The 6000-nt window shown below is 44.1% G+C and overlaps 1 protein-coding gene across 4 annotated transcripts in view; it reads left to right on the top strand.

Moving 5' to 3' along the window:
- The first annotated feature begins 296 nt into the window (after positions 1 to 296).
- Nek7 (NIMA related kinase 7) overlaps positions 297 to 6000 on the top strand; it is a 134413-nt gene continuing 128709 nt past the window's right edge. For 2 of the 4 annotated variants that reach the window (XM_074048699.1, XM_020183447.2), the window contains exon 1: positions 297 to 524. The gene's annotated coding sequence lies outside the window, so the exon portion shown is untranslated. Of the gene's footprint in view, positions 525 to 2160; positions 2351 to 6000 lie in introns of those variants that run through there. The other 2 variants (XM_020183446.2, XM_074048698.1) reach the window with 2 other exon arrangements.

The following is a 6000-nucleotide window of genomic DNA, read 5'->3' as shown; positions in this document are numbered from 1 at the left end:
AAGTTCTTTCCATGCAGCCTTCCCCTGGCTGGATGGAAAGTTGGTCAAAGCCGGAGAAGAGGAGCCAGGGGGCAGAATGCCTTTGCAGAGGCCTCAGCATGGGTCTCGGTCTCCAGCCAGGACATTCGCACGCTTCCTGCGCTGGGCGCGCGCGGCCTCTGGCCAGGAGAGCGGCGCAGAGAAGGGGGCGGGGCCAGCGTTGACCACGCCCCGGCCACGCCCCCTCCCCGGGGATGCCGGGATGTTTACACTCCTGACAGCAGCGGCCGCGGGAGGAGGTGCGGGAGCCACAGGAGGATGGGCCGCCGCTAGGCTCGCACTCGGGACGCGCCTCGCCGTGCGCAGGGGGGTGCCCGCGCCTGCAGCGTCCGCGAAGGCGGCGCGGCGGGAGGTGGCTGATCGGCTCGGGGCCTCGCAGCCTCAGTCCCCGGCCCAGCGGGCCTTTCCGCGGCGGCGCCTGGCCAAGCTGACCGTTCGCTCCCGGTCCTTCGAGGGCGAGAGAACGGAAACCTCTCAACTTCCTGGTGAGTTGCCATCTGGGGCTCGGGTGCCCGAACGCGGAGGCCCTGGGGCGGTGGAACTGCACGCGGGAGTGGGCAGGGAGGGGGAGGTCGGGACCGCGCGGCGGCCTAGGGATCCCCGACCCGGGGTAGGTGGGGCGGGGCGTGCCGCGATGGAGCCGGGCGGGCGTCCGACCCTCTCGGTGGCCGTCGTGGGAGCCGGCGGCATCAACAGCATGCCTGGCCCTGGCTCCAGCGGCCTGAGGTCGCGGCCGGCACCGCCGTAACTAAGAAACTCCGCGGCCACGGCGGCTGCTGCTGCAACAGGTCTTTGGTTTCGGGACCCGAGGAACTTAAGCGAAGACCCGCCTTCCGAGGTGGCTCATTGGCCACCTCGCTTATTTGCCCGTCGCTGATTGGATGAATCCAGCTGTCAGGATTCCGCCGCAGCCCAACTTAGAAAAGTGAACTCTGCAAGAGTGCGGCTGGGTGGTGGGAGTCAGCAGTGACAGTCCCAAGTGGCGGGGGAAATACGCGGAGGTTGAGAGACCTGTAGGATAAAGAACTTTATAGAGACCCAGGTTTAGGAAATGTCAGAAAGAGGAATCATGAGGCAAAAGCGAGCGTTAGTGATCATGGTAGCAATGGAAAAGAAATTGAAATGTGAGGGCACAGAGACAAAGGAAAACTTAGAAAAGTGAGCCCCAGAATAGTGGCAGTGCCAGTCTACAGGATGCTGCTGCAGGTGATTTAAAGAATCCCCGATGCCTCTTTCTTCCCGTAGGCTTTGGGAGATGATGTATCAACAGATGAGTTGTGTACTCACATAGCTGTAGTCCTTTCTAGGTGTAATGCCAGGAATATACATATTTTAAGGTAAGATATCGGCGCCTGAACTTTAGTAGTTCTCCCGACCGAACTGAAAGTTGGAAGTTCGTTACAGAAATGAAATGACCTTTCTTCTTTCTTCGAGATTACTAATCTTAAAGGATGAAATTGTAAAACCATCAGATGCCCTCAGTTTCTAGAGCACTATGTTCCCGTCGTAATCAGAACCACTGCATCGAATTCCTTTTTCAAAGACTTTGCAGTTTTACGGAGTATTCAGTTTTATACAGGCCACAGAAACATGTCCTGATCGATGGCATTCAGAGTATGTGTTGTAAATTTATTCTGTTCAGGGTAATGAACTGCTGCTAGTGTGATCGAAGAATGGCATAATACTTGCATTCAAAAAGCTTACAGTATGTTTGAGATAACCAGAAAACCCCGAAAACGGACAAGGGGTACAGTGCACCTTGTAGGGCGTTGTGGCATTTCTTGCTGAATGGATGCCAGTATCCTTGGTGAAAGCCAGTGCACTTGAATCGCTAACATACAACCTGAACAGCTATTTCGTTTTCAGAGGAAGGAGCCCTCTGCTGCACTCTGGGAGACCCAGTCCGTGGTTGGCTTCACCCCTAAAACCGCAGCATCCTCTATTTGGTCCTGGACTGGGAGCTTGCCAGAGTGGGGGAGAGCTGTTGGAACTCTGAAAAAGCTTTGCCTCTTGGAGAAGCCAAAGGGCAGAGCATATGTGGGGGTTGTCACAGGAGGCCCAGCGAAATAAGAAGGCGAAGGTAGCTTTTTTGGGGTGGGGGTTGGGGGGATTCCTCTCTGTAGCGGGAGACCCTGCCCTCCGCAGTACTGACGGCTTCCGCCGCCAATGAGCGGCGGAGACACCAGGCTCTGGGCTTGGGAGGGCGGGTACTTCCTATCCCGGCCCTGGACTTGGAACCTCGAGCAAGTTCCTCCTACAAGGATGTGGGCGGGAGGAGGGAAGCAGGCTGGGGCTAGGTCTTGTGAAATCAGTAAGTAAAAATCAGTGGGGAGGGGGCTCTAGCGTCCATTGCGTTCTCTGTGCCTCTGCTTTCCTGATTCTGCTAAACCTTATACTACCATTTCCACTAAAACTTCATAGTAGACCAGAAATGAAGCTGACTGAATACAGTCTGTCTCATCGGGGTTTTACTCTGAAATTATCAGAAACTGAAAACCAAGAAGCATGAGAGAGCAAATTATTAGACGTTTTCACAGTCATCTGGGGATATGGGAATCTAATGAATTAGAACAAATAAATTTAAGAAGTAAAGACTGCCTTGGTTTCCAGGGAACAGATGCATAAATGTGTATTCGTTTATTTATTTAGGTAATACCCGATCCCCTTCATTCCTTTACCAGTAATGCGTTTTCCTGGCAGGGCAAATTGTAGAGTTCCTTTCCAGCTCGGTAAAATCCTGCTTACTCCAAGAATGAGGAAAAGCACGACTGGTATGGTGGCCGCGCACTGGTGGAGGAGGGGAGCTTTGAGCCCAGTATCACTGACATATCTTATAAATTAAATCAGAATTGTAGTTTTAAATAATCAGAGTGCAGAGCAGTTTGTGTAAATAAGTATTTAATCTCATGACTCCAGTCCCACTCCCAATCTTCTGGTGGTTGTAATTAACAGTTTTGTTCTCTGGTTTATTACAAACAATTATTCAGCATTTAGTGAAGTTTTACTAAAATTCCTTTGATTTTTTTTTTAAATAGGTTTTGAGTTTTAAAAAATTTGCATTGTAGCCACAGCTGCACAAAGTAGTACTCCTTTCCCATTCATGGTTTCATTCAAATTATTATATTTGTCCCTTCAAATATGTGTTTGAGGTTTATGTTAGCAGGTATGTCACTACATCATCTATAAAACATGGTAGCAAACTATTGTAGTTCTAGAGAATGTGTGATTACTGTTTATTCTGAATTGATTTATTAGAAATTACTTTATCTGCATTTCTATAACTATACAGCAAAATTTTCTAAGAGACATTGCTGTACACATCTGAGGTTTCAGTTCTTCCTCTTCCCCTAATCTTATTCATCCATGGAGAATGCTGGTGAATAACATTTGGTTATCTAATGGTAATCAAGTATAGCATTTGTAGAATATAATAGCAGCTCAGAATTTTCAAGCTTATACCATTTCCTCTTAGTTATAAAATGTCTAAACTACTGATTTTGCTTGGCAAATTAGTAGTTTGATTGTTCCTAGGTGTTGTATAGTATTTAATTCTAAACACCCTAAAACACTTTGAGACCATATTTTAGTGGACAGTGGGAATGAGAATATGGTCATGAAGCAGGATAACTTAGTTTTTAACCTTTATCAAAATAACTGGTATTATTTATGTAATGAGACACACAATGAACTGTTTTATAGTAGTAGCTGTCCAAAGTGTTAAGCAGAACTGTATAAATGAATAAAACTTAAAGTGGTTTATAAAAATTTAGAAATGTATGTTTTCTCTTGCTTAATTGAAATAGGCCTTTTCTTAAACCGCCACTGTTAGTCTGTGGATGGTAGTTAAGGGTGACTTTTTCATTCCAGGCTGCTTTTGTAGAGAATAGGAGTTCACTAGCTTTTTCTCTAAAGGGCCAGACAGTAAATATTTTTGGCCTTGTGGGCCATAGTCTCTTTGCGGTTGCTGCCATTGTAGTCATAGACAATACCTGGTCAAGTGGTCATAACTCTATTCTAATAAAACTTTACTTTTATAAATAGGTTCTTGACCCATTCCTCCTCTAGAAGATAATAACAAAGGCCTAAATATGATACTAGGGTATTGATGCCTGAGTTGATGTGGACTTCTCTACAGCAGTATTTTATACCTTTTGTCCTGACCCTCTGATAATTTCCCAATCTTCCCCAATTCCCTTACAATAATATTCAACTGTACATTCCCACATTTTGCATTTCATTTCAGAGAGTTCATAAACATATGAACCTACTAGGTTTAAACATATTTTCAGGTTTCTTCAACATTCTTTGCTTTAGGGATCCCAGACACATCCTGTGATATTGAATGAATACATGCCTTTTTCAGCTTTCTCCTTACAAATTAGGGTAGAATCTGATGTCAGTCATCCATCTTTACTTGACTAATAACACTCCTAATATGAATGAGTTTGATGTGTTCCTTTAATTAGTAGTTTTCATTTTAAGCCTACTGGTAGGACTGCCTTTGTTGCCTTTAGAGGGAATTTCTGGCATGAGAGCAAGAGGGTAGGCCTGTTTTTTTTTTAAATAAGAAAAGCGAACTTAGTCTTTCATAATTTTTTTTGGTAGTAGAACAATAGTTCTTTTTGCAGTAAAGGGCCCATGCTTCAGAGGACCTACAGACAGGATGTAGTCCAAGTCTTGGAGAAGTGTGTTCTCCTTTTAAGAATTAGCTATGGGCTGATCTGGGTGCAGTACTGAGAAGCCATGGTAAAATGAAATGAAAAATGAAACACCTTTGAAATCATGCAGTAGATTCCTCAGCTCTACCCAGGAGGGAGTTCTGGTTGTGTGGGAATTTTGATCCCTGAACCCTCAGGGAAGCCAGGTAGTTCTTGGGACATTCTAGAACATCGTGGCTAGTTGTCTCTAGTTACAAGCAACTTCTCATTTGACTCTCCTGCACATACATTATCAATTTGAGTGTTTATAATGCCTAATGGAACAAGACTAGGCATCATGGTTGCCCTAGGTTTGTGTCAGTTGCTTTAATTTGTTCTGACTATAGTTTTTTTAGCTCATATAAGGGTGCTTTGAAGAGTTAATGAGAACTAAATGCGTGGTGGTATACCCAGTGTTATTTTCATTTCACCTGTTTCTCTATTCTTAGGACTGTGGGGGTAGTGGTGGCATGGGTGGTGGAGGGGTGGGAAATACTTCTGTTAGCAGTTTCTTTTGATGACAGGTCTTGTCACCTATCCTGCTTTGGTCCAGCTATTTCTGTTTTCTCTGCTTGAATTCTTTCCCTTTGCCCTGTGATTTCCATATTCATAATTTAGTGGTTCGCACATTTGAGTTAGTGTGTTTATTTCTTTATTAATATTTTTGCAGAGTGGGGAGAGACAGTAATCTGTGTTTTTCAGGCAGATAAAAGCACACAAGACTTGGGGGGTTTTATTCTGAAGTATAAAAGCATGGGAGTTGTGAAAAGAACTTCAATGTTGATTCAGAAATGGCAAAATTAATGATATTCTTTTTAGTATAGTTACAATTCTGATTTATTATTCAATTGTTGAAATAATTTTCTCATATCTTCAAATTTAGGTAAAATATAATTTTATGGTGGTTGTAACTGTAACGAAGCCTCATATCTTCTGTTATATTATGATTGGGAAAACTGAATAGGTATATTTATGAGAAATTGTTATGCTTCCACAATGTAAGAATACAAAATCTTCCATTTACTTTATATCTAGTTGCTAGACCCTGTAGTGACATAATATGTTTTTATACTGCCGTAAAAAGACCTAGGACTGGACAATGGACAATTTATTTTAGGCAGGAAGCATGTCCTTATGCTGAACAGTTTATTTCTGGGCATGGTTTGTTAGTCAACAAATGCATATAAGTTGAACAGTGTTATACAATGAGGCTATACACTCAGGTTTTTAGAAAGAAATTTATTCACATTTTTTATGGCAACCT

Source organism: Castor canadensis, chromosome 11 (genome assembly GCF_047511655.1).
Source record: "Castor canadensis chromosome 11, mCasCan1.hap1v2, whole genome shotgun sequence".
NCBI classification, from domain to species: Eukaryota; Metazoa; Chordata; class Mammalia; order Rodentia; family Castoridae; genus Castor; species Castor canadensis.
Note: the sequence above shows the minus strand (reverse complement) of the source record. Positions and strands in the feature narration are given on the sequence as shown.